The sequence below is a fragment of the Triticum aestivum genome, chromosome 2A (genome assembly GCF_018294505.1).
Source record: "Triticum aestivum cultivar Chinese Spring chromosome 2A, IWGSC CS RefSeq v2.1, whole genome shotgun sequence".
Taxonomy (NCBI): Eukaryota; Viridiplantae; Streptophyta; class Magnoliopsida; order Poales; family Poaceae; genus Triticum; species Triticum aestivum.
Genome location: NC_057797.1, coordinates 780,414,804 through 780,428,942, shown reverse-complemented (window position 1 = coordinate 780,428,942; position 14,139 = coordinate 780,414,804).

Genomic DNA, 14,139 nt, shown 5'->3' with positions numbered 1-14,139 from the left:
TCTGGTTCAAGAGAAACTAGAGTTGCATCGGATACACTGCCGCAAAGTTGCCAAGTTGATATGACCGACAGGCGATCCAGTCCAAAGCCGGATTGAATTTTTTTTGGAGCGGTGACGCGTGTCGCTGAGACCGACTGGATGTCCATTACGCACCGCTAAACGCCTGATACTACAGCACGTAACTTCGGTCCACAGCAGCCGTGTTACAGGAGCGCTTCAAGTCCCGATGGAGAAGTAGTACTACATTGCTTTCCAAGACGGTTTGATTGTTGCTAGCTCGTATGATCAAAACCGACGCTCAACGGAAGCCTCTATGACTGTTTCTACTACTAGTATCACGCGAGGAAAAAAAAATCAGTTTTTGGTTCAGTCTTCTCGTTGTTTTTCTTTTTTTTAGCATTAGTACAGACACAAGCGCTCATATACACGCGCATACCATCACCTCTATGAACGCACACACGCACACCCTATCCCTATGAGCACCTCCGAAAGACTGAGCCGGCATATCATCTTTAGATTTACGAAGTCACCGTAGACGCCTCGTCGTTGACGGGAACGTCTCCTCCCACTGAAAGCGCATTGCCGGAAATCCTGAAATAAATTCAAAAATAATGCACAGGTTGATTCGCAGTCTTCCGTTGTTATGTGCACACCTAGCCAACACAGCGGCATATATGGTCAAATTACAAAGAATCAGTCAAAGCTGCATCCGAGATGGATTGGCACAAGGATATGAGGACAAGACAAATTCCCACCGCCCCGCCGTCTAAAAAACGCTCTAGTCAAGGAGAGTATATTGCATCAATTCAATAAATGAGTACTACTTTCTCACCTGGAGATCAAGAAGCTACCATTGGTTTACGTCATCACATCAAGACAAACAACAGCTATTATATTTAATTGATGCCCAAGGCAAATATAGCCGCAGTACTTGCGTCAAACCGCCTCCATCTTGCACTGCATCGGGGCCTCCGTCTCCGCTGGCCTTGGTCCGTGCCGCCTCCAGGCGCCTCATCGGCCTCCGTAGGCGCGCCTCCGCTGCTGAGCCGCCCCAGCCCTGGGACGACTCTACTACCTCCGCTGCTGGCCTGTGTCGTGACCGCCTCAAAGTTTCATGCGCGTCATGCTGCTCTTGCTGCTCCTACCGTCTCAAGCTGTGTGTTGGGTCGCTGCGTGAAGCTGTTCCTCCTGGTTTAAGTTACCGACTTCGCAGTCGCTATTTCTTTACAGAGAGGCGTGATTCTGGACCATGGTTCAACCGAACCTACGGTCGACACCGTACGATTCAACATCCTACTACATGTGGATCCGCGTCATGCATTTTTTAACATGCAAACAGCTTCCATCATGCATTTTTTAATCAATCGTGCACGGATCCTTATGAAAAGTGTCCAGAGATCAATGGTGTCGAGCGTAGGTTCGGCTGAACCATGATTCCGTATAACATTTTCGTTCTTTGCGATGGTTCATCGTCAAGCCCTCTGTTATGAGCCGCCCTCACCTCATCGTGGACTCGCCTCCGCGGAGCCGCCGGCCATCTCTGCCTCGCGCCGTTCAAACCGCCATCTCGAATCGCTCAAGCTCGACCTCGTCGATGAGCTGCTGTCATCATGGCCTTGTTGAACCGCCACCTCTGACAACCGTAACCCCGCTTCAGGTCAGCGTCGTCAACCCGCCGCCTCGGGCTGCTCCGAGTTGAGCCGGATCTCTGTTGCAGCCCGCCTCATCCTCGACTTGCGTGGCCAGCCTGCCTCCCTGTTGAGCCGCCGCTGTGGCCACGATCGGCCTGCTTCCAAGTTCCTCTACAGCAGCAAACGAGGAAAGATACTCTTGGTCCTAGTCAGCCTAACCCTCTGAACACTCATGTTCTATCCAAGTGAAAGAGAGACGTACATATTTCTCCTTCAAAAATCAGAGTTTGCATCACAGAGACCCTCTGTTCAACCTTTACTGAGTATGGGCATGCCGATGCATTTTTCACCATCAAGCACAAACAGTCTCGTTACAGTTTGGTGGTCACACTCAGGGAGTTGTCCCAAAGCTCAATGCAGATGTCCATGATATAGCAAAATATATAGCAACAAATGCATCAGCAAATGAGGCATCAAGGACACAGTACTAAACGGTTATCTATGGATACATACGGATCATCTGTTGTATGGCATACGGATCATCTATCGTGCGAACAAATCAGGTGATATCCATCTAAGTTTATTATATTAGCACATATTGTTTTTAATCAAAGAACAATTACTTGGTCTATGATATTTTTTCGCAGGACCATTATTCCTTACAAAAAGGTATTGCAAAAGGGGCGTGACCAAATATTATTTTTGCACTAGCGCTCATCCTGCGCAGGTTGCCACCCCCACTACATCAACACACGCGATTGACTTATTGTCTGCCCCCGCGGCCGATTCTCCCGCCCGCGCCGGCTTACAATGCCGCGGTCGATTCATGTGTCTGTGCCGCCTCTGATGCTGCGGTCGTATTTTCCGTCCGTTCCTTGCGGTCTGGTCTACATCAACCCATCGGGCCGCACCTGTCCGCATGAACTGTCTATTGAGTATGAGCAAGTCACTGCTTGGGTAGCCCGGTTTTCTTCCAACAAATTGGAGGCAAATTATCATCAGCCGCCGTCTGCGCTGGACGGCTCAATGGACATGCGCACAAATCACTGCCACTATAGTTTGGTTAAACTTCAAATAGCCAGTTGGAAGGAACCATTGACCGAGTTGCTGACACGGCTCATACGGGATCATTTATAACCCGCCGCAGTCACCTCAACCTTCTGTGGATTCACGCCGTGCTATCAACACCAATGATATACAAGTTATGCCGGTTTATATCACGGTCAAATATGGAGAGTCTCAAGCCAGCCTCGAGTCACCTTTGAGACTCGGGGGCTACGATGATATGACTCAGCAAATCTTGCCAGTTTCAGCAAATTTAAGAACCCCAGGACGATGGAGGGAAAGATAACCCGGTCCCGGAGGCTACTGTTATATTGACGAAAATTTAAAGACCGTCAGAAAATTTCCGGCTTAGAAAGTATACGTCAGTTATAAAATCCCGGTTCAATGAAGAAGTTCCGGGTCATCAGAAAAGATTCCGGTTTAAAATCCGGCTCAAGGGAAGTCAGTTTCACTGAAGCTCTCAAATATCCGGTTTACAATCCGGTTCAAGGGAAATCTATTCTCCCACAAAGCTCTGAAGCTCTAAAATCCGGTTTAAAAATATCCGGTTCAAAAAGGAATTAACTTCTCGCAAGTTCGAGTTTAAAGGCTGTTAGAAAATTTCCGGCTGAAAATGAAGATTCCGGTTTAAAATCCGGTTCAAGGGAAAGTTGTCTCCCACAAAGCTTTGAAGCTCTCAATATCCGGTTCAAAATCCCGGTTCAAGAAGAATTTATCTCTTGTAAAAAGTTAAGGGTTGCCAAAGAGGACCTGTTGCCATGATGCACGGTTCAAACATGGGTATCCCGCCTTATTGGCTTATCATATTATTGGTTACATGGGGGGCTTCAGCTTACAAAGCGGAGTTTTGTCCATTAATCTGGCTATCACGCCACAACAAAGCTTGGGAGCTTCACACCCAAGGGGCCAAAGAGAGTCTTGTTGCTACGCACAACTCAAACATAGGCACCCATTGAGCACAACTCACAAAGTTACTTGGGGGCTATTTGTGTCAAATACCAAAGAGTTTGAAAGGACCCTTGTAACCGGGTATCGACCCACGGCTTGGAAGCCTGGTGTATTCACCTAAAACCCCGGGTTAACCTGCCTTCATCAAGTAAGCCACTCCTATCCAGGTAATTCTGGCATGACCCGCCGAACGTTTGACAGTTACTCTCACTGAGACCCTGAACTTGTCAAAGTTAAAACGACGATTGGTTAGTTGGAGGCCCATCTTAAAAGGCTTTGTCAAATGGTTTAACTCAGCGGCCTGGCAGCCCATGAAAAGCCTCGAATTTGGGCCTGGCAGCCTTTGAAAAGCCTCGACTACACGGTTTTATTTGCCTTTGTCAAGATTTTTCTCTTTTGATAAATTTTATGTTGAACCGGCGTCTCTCGACCCGGCATGACTATCAGTCATCAAATTAACCCGGTGTTCATTAACCCGGCTCGACTTTCAGCTACAAGTTGTCAGTACATAATCACTTATAATCCGGTGTTTATTGACCCGGCCTGGCTTTCGACTATAAGTCGCCAGTATATATTTGGATTACGCCATTGGAATCATGCGCTTATAAATCATTGGATATATTATTCAAATAGCCAACATGGCTGGATTTTTATTATGGTTATCAATAACCAGTATTATGATTAAGGTTTTCAAAGTCGCTTTAGCGCAATGGCTATCATATTGTCAATGGATATGATTTATTCTACAACTGAAGGAATAGTCCCGAGTCGCTGCAGGCTTACAACCCGACACTTGGGGGCTACATTATTTAAGTTGAGATTACATCAAATATGCAAGTCTCATGTCGCTGCAAGCATGCACCATGGCACTGGGGGGCTAATGCAAAGTCATTGTTTGCTCACCTTATTGAAGACCCAACTCATCACATTATAATGAGCCGGCCCTTGGGGGCTACCAATTGCTCCTGTCAACTATTCAAGGTACAAAGCTTTTTATCCATTATATTGAAGGTTCCACTGCTCAGTTGGTAAAGCACAAAGCTCTTAACCTTGTGGACGCGGATTCAAGCACCATGATGGGGGTTACATCATATGATGTCATTTTCATTGAAGTATATATCAAAGTCCCAGCTCAATATTATCTTACTGAGCTGGCCCTTGGGGGCTACACGTTGCTGTTCAAAGTTTACAAGATTATATTTACAAAGTCCTTGCTCATTATTGCATAATGACCCGGCACTTGGGGGCTACATATGTGGAATACTCAATTCTGACTAGTGATTGAGATGAACAACCTGGAGTTGTTCAAAATTGTGATATTTATATTGAAGCAAGTCTTAAGTTGTTGCTATGCTACCTTCTTAAGACTTGAGGGCTACAAGTGATAGTCATATAAGAGGTATATTTTCAAGCTGGATGTTAACTACAAGTATGATCCGGTGCTATCAATATTTATAAACCGGCAAGTTCTACATTCTTAAACCGGCTGAAGATCAGATGAGGATTTCAAGGACCATTATTTTTGTTAAGTCACTGGGAGCTGAGTCAAAGAAGTTATTCTTCACAATATTTCTCTGTGACAAACCAATGTCAGTAAGGTGATTATGAAGTTGGCCTGTTAAACCGGATTTTCTAGAAGAAGGAAGTGACAAGGACTTAAGGATGATCAGGATCAGTTTAACATGGATAAATCCAAATTAAACTGGGGGCTAATGTCGGGGATATACCCCGCGGTATGACCCGGATGGAATGTTAAACCGGCTGGGACTTGGTAAACCGGCGGAGAGTTAAGACAGAGAGTCAAGACAGATGGCTAAGACAGACGGTAAACCAGCTAGTGTTAAACCGGCAGACAATGTTAAATCGACAGACAATGTTAAACCGGCAAAACAATGTTAAACCGGCAGACAATGTTAAACCGGCAGAACAATGTTAAACCGGCAGACCAATGTTAAACCGGCAGATGTTAAAGAAGCCCAGGAAGGGAAGTCAAAATAGTTTAAGTTAAAGTCCGAGTTGGACTCCACATGTAACCCGCCCCTTCAACATATATAAGGAGGGGCAGGGCTCCTCAAAGGGGACAGGCAAGAAGAAACAATCTTAGGGCTAGACACAAAGAGGAGAGCCGGTTTACGGCGACTCCCTCGTGATGATAATGAGATCTAGCCTCAAACAACATGTAGGGTTGTTACCGGATGATGTCTCCCGGGGCCCGAAGCTGTCTAAACCCTTGTCTTGTGTTGCGCTTCTCGATTCCGCTCAACCCCTCTCAAGCTACCACATAGATGCATTGGCCTCGCGACTAAGTCCTCAAACTAAGGACATCTGACGTGTCAAATCCACGACACCCCCCTAAAACCAGCATTCTGGAAATTTGCATACAAGTGTCTAAGACAATATCTCTGGTGGCATTTTGGAAATACTCTATTCACTGCATTGAGTAGCCCCTGTTGAAATTACACAGGAGACTAAGCTACTGACTACAGATATAGTTGAAGATAGACAGCAAACTATGCTACTGAAATCACACAACAAACTATGTACTTACCTTCTGTCTATCTGACATGATAGTATAAGGACCAAATTGGCCAACTTCTCCTTCTAGACATATCTTCAGCTGGTGCAGAAACCAGCACCGATTTGTTGTATCCTCTGACCAACAATGGCAAATGCAATTGGAGAAATGTTGTTATTGCCATCTCTGCAAGTGGCAGCAAGGATCTGTGCACCTGTGGTCAGCTTAATAAAGCATCCATCAACACCTGTTTTGCAAAAAGAAAGAACCAATTAAGTCAGTACATAGCAAATGAAACTAAAGCAAAAATGTTATAGTAAATAAAGCAAAGAAACAACTAACTAACCAATGAAAGGTCTGCATCCATTGAGAAATCCCTCCCTTGCTCCATTTAAGCAGAAAAACATTGCATGAAACCTTGGCCTTGGATGTGGTATTTTTTGTTGCTTTAGGAACTAGAGTTGTAACTACAACCCTACTTCCAGGGTTTGTCTGCATGATGGTTGCTGCATAGTCCCTTAGCCTGGGATACTACTTCTTGTGCTCTCCTAAGACAACTTCCACAACAAGGTTTTTGGCCCTATAGGCCATGTGCTTAGGAACCTCAACACCATACTTCTCATTGCAGGCATCAATCAGAGTTTGTATGCTAGTGGTTGCAACAGACCTGAACAATGACTCATATGTCTTTGCAAGCCACTTTGCACTAACCCTTGATGACTCTGTAGTGGTAGGGCAAGTGTGCTCCAGGTTCATTTTTTTATAGCAAAAGTCTTTTCACCTTTGATCACAGCAGCAATAAGGTAGAACTGGCAGTGCTTATTTTTGCAACATGCAATGATCCTTTGGTCAGAGTTTTTATGATATCTGTAATCTCTGACTGTGAAATGTGCAAGCTCAATAGAGCATCTCTGAATTGCTGCTGATTTGTGAAGCACATGTACTTACATAATTGCTGGTGTGGGTGCTCCATTTTTACATTGAACCATATCCTAGGTTTTCTTTTATGTGCCCTACACTTCTTTCTTTTCTTTAGGATAAATTGCAGTGGCTCATGCCCATCATCTTCACTATCCAGCAGCCAACCTGTTTCTTCTTCATCTGATGAAGGAGTGAAATCTGGCTTCACCTCCTTTAAAACACTAGAATGTGTTCTAGTGGTGGGGCACCTCCTAATTGGCAGCTTCTGCCTCTTTTTTGGAGGTTCTACCTGCAACTGTTGAGCTACCTCCACATTCACACTCTCCTCCCTCTCTTCATCTCCCCTTTCTTCCTCCTCCCTCTCATCCATCTCAAACAGATCCACAACTTCTGTGTCACCCTCATAATGCAGTTGTTCCTCCTCTTCTGACTCATCATCTGAATATTCATCTTCATCGTCTACTAGTTGTTCCTCATCTGCTTGTATCTTTCCATCTAGTATCTCTGTGTCTTGAGAAATCCTGTACCTCTCCATGTAGTTGTCACTGTCATATGCCCCTTTTGAATTATCACTACTGTAATAACCCTCCTCCAAGAAAACTTAATCCTTTATCACAGATTTCAGCTTTTGTTTACCTAGGTTTTTGCTCTCTTGTGTGCAAAAACCACTAGCTTCAACATTTGTACTGCACTGACTATGAAAAACAACCCCTTCCTCATCAACAACAAGCACATCTGGCTCAACTGGTGGTGCATAAACAATGGTTTGTAGTTCAGCATTTCTCTGACTTGCAGCACTGTCAGTGGCTGTTGCTCTAACTAATAGATTCGGAACTAAAGTATGCTCATGCTGCTTCTGAACTCGCTACAATTTAATGTTTGTGTCAATCAAGTCCAGGCCATGCTCTCTCTGCTCTCCTATGCATGTGTTCTCCATGTGATACAATTCATCAGAGAATGTAAATCCTTGTGTATGCAATAGTGCATATAGATTCAGAAAAGTGACATCAGAACTGCATATCTTCCTATCCAAATTATGTAGGGCATCAAAGTGAATCCTAACATCTGAGATAGCATCATCCACACTACAAGGTCAGCAAATTTGGACATTTTTAGTAACACTAACCCTAGCCCCCAAATTGGAAGAAAGAACAGAGGAGAGGGAGGACTTACAACACTCCACCACATCCATGGGTCCAGTGATGGCTCGTGAAAGGGTTGGCGACCCATATCTCTGCCATCCGCAGGCGCTGTTCCATGGTCAGCGGGGCCACCTCCATTTCTTCCTCGCCGCTCGAGTAGTACGACGAACTGTCACCGTCGGCCTCGGCCAATCCTGGGTGCGCATCGGCCCCGAGGCCAGGAAGATCTCCGTACCCACACACCACCACCACCGTTGCTCGAGCCGCCGCCTTCACCGCCACCGCCCGGATTTGCCGTCGCCATTGCTAGAGAGGAGCGCAGGGAGGAGAGGGTGAGGGGAATGAGAGTTAGGGTTCAGACCGGCGGCTCGGTTCGACCTAGCCCGTTAGGTCGGACTCGTCCGAGTCAGCGCATCGGGCACGCGCCGATTCGGCCAGCGTGTCACCTGACATGTGGGCCCGACCTGTCGGATACGCGGTCAATACGTGTTTATACGCTCGTTAGCCCGTTATGCACCACTTAGGCCCTGAGTTGGTACTGAATTGCAAAACTTTTGACTAGTGGTACTGATTCGTGAATAGGTGCGCAAGTGTGGTACCAACATGCAATTAACTCTGTCTTTTCTCTTGTTCCTTCTCCTCTTCACACGATGCGATTGCATGACTTAAATAGCCGGGACACACACCTGCTAATACACAACCACTACCTGCATGCACACGCGCTGGCCAAGCCACACAACGGCTTATCTTTTTTCTCTCCACTAAGAGCATGTAGTGCCGGACTTGGCAAATCCGGCCTTCTATACGCGTGTCTGTGAATACCATCCAACATCCCGTCATTTGACCCGTCGCACATTCATACACCTAAGATGTAGATTCCCAGTCGTGCAATTCATACACGGCAATCATACGACACAAGTTCATCACAATTCGACAGCTCGAAACAAATACAACAAAACAAAACATATATACATATCTATACCAATATAAAAAGACGCAAAGGGGCAGATCCAATTAATCTCAGCCATCAAATCATGTCAATCCAATGACCTAGACTGCTTCAATGTAAAGCGTTCAACACGTTTAGCGTGCAGTTAATTTAATGCCAAATATAATGCTAATCATATAATTAATAACATGCAAATAGTATTATACTTAATATCCGTATGCACTTATTATACTTCCAAATTTAACGTGCAAATGCACGTACACATTGACTAGTTATTGTTTAATATTCCAGACATGCCAATCCCCGCAAAAAGAAAAAAAAATCCGAACATGCCAAAATGAAATCAAAGTCCAAGCGTGTCGGATCACTCACCGGACGCCATCCATAACGCCTGCTCCGCAACCATCCTAGCCTCATGCTTCGCTTACCCCGCCTGCATCCTTGCCTCTTGTTCCGCTGCTGCCATAGCTGCCCTCGCCGCCTCGTACTCCCTACGTCCGTTGATCCCCTTCTTCATCCTCACAGGCCACTTCTTTGTAGGCTCATCCAAGATGCTTTCATGCGTCAACATTATCTTGGCATCCTTCACGGCTCGTGCGATTTGCAACATCTCCTTCCCATGCTTAATCTCTCCAAATGTCTTAGCCTTCTCGAGCTCCTATTTGATTATCGCCTCTTTCTTCTCCAACTCGATCTTCCCCCTCTTAATTTGCAGCTTCTTGTTCACCCTCTCCTGATCCCAATCCATCTCTCATTTATGCGCATCCAACATGATCTTATACCTCTCCTCTTTCTTGTTCTCCCTAATAGAAAAAATGCATGCCCATGTGGAGGACATTTTTGTAGACACGACGTCATGGGAGGCCCTCACTTTCTCCCACTTGTTTCCCATCACTTGCCGGTTATCCTTTGACATGGTGGCTCTTCCATTCTCCCCTACAACGTCATCCTTTTTTTCGTCTAACCCAATTGATTGGTGGGATCTTGATCCATCATTCCTCTTCTTACCGGCCTTGAGATCGTCCACAAGTTATATACACTTTATCTTGCCATTCAATATCACCCAACAATGGCTAAAACCTAAATGACTTCTTCTCCGTTTCATGATACATAGTGGCCGGCGCCACCGTCTAGCAAACAAAATATGTATGACAATGAGAATGCGGCAAAAGTTTCCACTCCCATCCCACTTTGAGGGCGGCCAAGCACTTGTGAATAGTAGCCGACGTGCTTGTTCACTCCCCTTGAATGGTCCTCCATCGATGTTGGAGAGATGCCACATTGCGGTTGGTGACAATAGGATGCTACTCCACATATTGCTTTTGTTTATGATACTCCTTCCAAATCTTCTTCAAATACTTATTCCCTTTTTGCTCCGTGCTGCATATGTGATCCATTGTTGTGGCGATGCCCTGCACCCCCACTCCTAAGATAGATAATGAGGTTGTTGCTTCCCCTAAGGTAGATAGTGCGGCTGCTTCTTCTCCGGCGAGGTCCGACCTCCCCATCTCGTGCGCTCAGGAAGAAGGAAAAAATGACTAACGCAACAAAGAATCTCACTTACCTGAAAAATAGTAAAACTTGTACTATTTGCATCAGTGGCGAATCTACTCGGCAGTCTTTAGCAGGCTTGAGCCTACCCTCCAGCGATGCAATTTTCTTTAGTACTAGTTTCAAAGCCCAGCCGAGTAGTCATTACCTCTTTCAGCCCATTAATTCCAAGACCAGATAACCTAAGCACGACGGAACGAGCTTCTCATTCCATCAGCTCGCGCAGTCGCGCCCGAGACCAGACATCACACGCCCGCACATTGTCGCACGAGCAGCTCCCTTGTGCTGTTGTGCCCTAGCTGCCGCTGGCTGCCGAATCTCTCTTTCGCGCCGCCACCAATGACCGGCCTCCCCAAAGCGGTGCTCGGCTCTCCCCTAATCTAGTGTTCGTCCCTTCCCCAACATGGCTCTTCACTGTATCTCTATCTAATCTGTCACTTCCCTAGCGCGACTGTGGATTGGGGGGGCACTTAGCCGATTGCTTTGTCTCTTACTCGCCGTCGGCGACATACATCTGCTCAATGGGTCTAGGTTCTAGGCTCCTGCGCCATCCGGCTTCTGTTGTCGCTGCTCTGCTCGACTGCTCCTGAAAGTTGTATTCTATAGTTTTGTAGTATGTACTATGTAGCTACAAGCTAGTTGGCTGCCTATTTATACGGCCTGCTATTTATTTGGCTACTAGGTGTTAACAGTGGTTGGTTCAAATACTAGAGAAGAGAACTGTCGGTGTCAAAACCGGCGGATCTCGGGTAGGGGGTCTCGAACTGTGCGTCAGGGTCGGATGGTAACAGGAGACAAGGGACACTTTATTTTACCCAGGTTCGGGCCCTCTCGATGGAGGTAAAACCCTACTCCTGCTAGATTAATATTGATGATATGGGTAGTACAAGAGTAGATCTACCACGAGATCAAGGAGGCTAAACCCTAGAAGCTAGCCTATGGGTATGATGATGGTTGTTGTGGTTGTCCTACGGACTACAACCCTCCGGTTTATATAGACACCGGATAGGGTTAGGGTTACACAGAGTCGGTTACATTGGTAGGAGATCTTGAATATCCGCACGCCTAGCTTGCCTTCCACGCCAAGGAAAGAACCTTCCGGACACGGAACGAAGTCTTCAATCTTGTATCTTCATAGTCCTGGAGTCCGGCTGAAGGTATAGTCCGGCTATCCGAACACCCCCTAATCCAGGACTCCCTCAGTAGCCCCTGAACCAGGCTTCAATGACGACGAGTCCGGCGCGCAAATTGTATTCGGCATTGCAAGGCGGGTTCCTCCTCCAAGTTCTTCAAGAAGATAATAAACACCCAAAATAGTGTCCGGCTCTGCAAAACAAGTTTCCACGTATTGCCATATAGAGAATAATGCAAACACAAATCAAATTTGCTGACGTATTCCACGGTGCATCATAACACCGTGGCCAAGCCTTCTGTATGGATTTTTTTTCGCTGCTCCACCTCGGCACGTTCAACGAGGCAGTTTGAGATCGTCTGCCCCCTTTAACGGGATTCTCATTAATACGGACGTGGGTGACCCAACCGCGCCATTTACTACGGCGCTTGAGCGGCAAGCGAGTTTTATTAGGTAGGTGGGGACGCATAACGGCATCAGCCTATATAAGGGGATAAAGATCCACCTCTTTCACCTACGCCTTCTTCCTCCTTTGCCCATCCATCTCTTGCGCACCCAAGCTCCAATGCCCAAGTCCGCTCTTTCTCCCTCAACCTACTCCAGCGATGTCCGGAGCGGGAGGCAAGTGGATGGCTTCCTCCGTCACGGAGGGTCAAATCAAAAAGCTTAGGAAAGCCGGATATCTGTCCAAGGACATCCCGCACCGGCTTCCTGAGGCAGGGCAGCTTCTTCCCACCCCAAGGCCCAATGAGAGGGTAGTTTTTCTTCCCCATTTCCTCCGCGGACTGGGTTTTCCACTCCACCCCTTTGTCCGGGGGCTCATGTTCTACTACGGCCTGGATTTCCACGATCTGGCCCCGAACTTTATCCTCAACATCTCGGTGTTTATATTCGTGTGCGAGGCCTTCCTCCGCATCCGCCCCCACTTCGGCCTCTGGCTCAAGACCTTCAACGTCAAGCCTAAGGTGGTGTCCGGCACCCAGGCGGAGTGCGGAGGTGCTATGGCCGGCAGGATGGCCAACGCCCTCTGGTTCGACGGCTCCTTTGTGGAATCCTTAAAGGGGTGGCAGGCAGGGTGGTTTTACATCACCGAGCCACGCGACTCGAAATGGGTCGCGGCCCCTGAGTTCCGATCCGGACCCCCCACGCGCCTCACGTCCTGGAAAGAGACGGGCTTATCGTGGGGTAACAAAGAAGAAGTGACCGGACTGCAAACCTGCATCCAGTCCCTGATGAACAAGCCAATCCGGCATGTTAATATCATCCAGGTTATGCTCGTCCGCCGGATCCTCCCGTGCCAACAACGGGATTTCACTTTGTGGGAATTCGACCCGGCGCAGCACCAAACCCTCAATAGGCTCTTCGACACGACGTACGAAGACGTCTGGAAGGTGCTGATCAAAGGCATCGAGTGCCCCACATCCGCCTCCGAAGATCACGGATACAGCTCGCAGCGCGACGCTGGCGAGGTAAGCCATCTATACCTTTTACAGGTTCGTTAAGCTTTCATTCATAGATTAGCTCTATGCGGGATCTAAGAACTCCCTTTGTCTTTGACAGAAGTGGCTGCAGATAGCCGGACCAATCAACTGTCCGGCTCCTCTGCCCGAAGACCAAGCCCCAGCTCTCCTAGAGAAGCTGCTGGCTCCGGCGCCTTATGTGGTGCCGAAAAAGAAGGTCAAGAAGAAGAAGACCACCGGGACTCGAAAGAGTGCCCGCAATATGGTGGTGTCGAGCTCGTCATCTGGCGAGTCTGCGACGCCCTCCTCTCGTGAGAACGAGGAGGAACAAGAAAGCTCTCCCCCCCCCAAGTGGGGGGAGAGAAGAAGAAGAAGGCCGCCCCAACGGGGGAGGCCGAGGGGTCGAGGAAAAGGAAGACCCCTCCACCGGACTACTCCAACGACGCCGAACAGGGCGGAAATGAGTGGCCGGACAGGACCAAGCGTCCGGCGATATCGTAAGTGTTTACATACCAGAGTGACTCCTAGTATTTCCTGATGCGCGGCTTTCCCTAACATCGAACGTTACTTGTGCAGCCCGTCCCGAGCCGCACTCAACGATTCGTCGAGCGGCTCCCTGGATTCATCGGACATGGACTCTGTCCCGCCCGCGATCTCCCCCAGCAGGCCGGGCGATGCCGAAGCGGCGTCCCGCCGAACAGGGCAGGAGGAGGTGGTCCTAGAGGAGCCGCAAGGCAATCAACAGGACCCCAGGAGTAAAGGGGATGAAACCCCCCAGGGCTCTAAGTCCGGCTTTGTGCCGGACACCGCGCCGGACTCAACCGT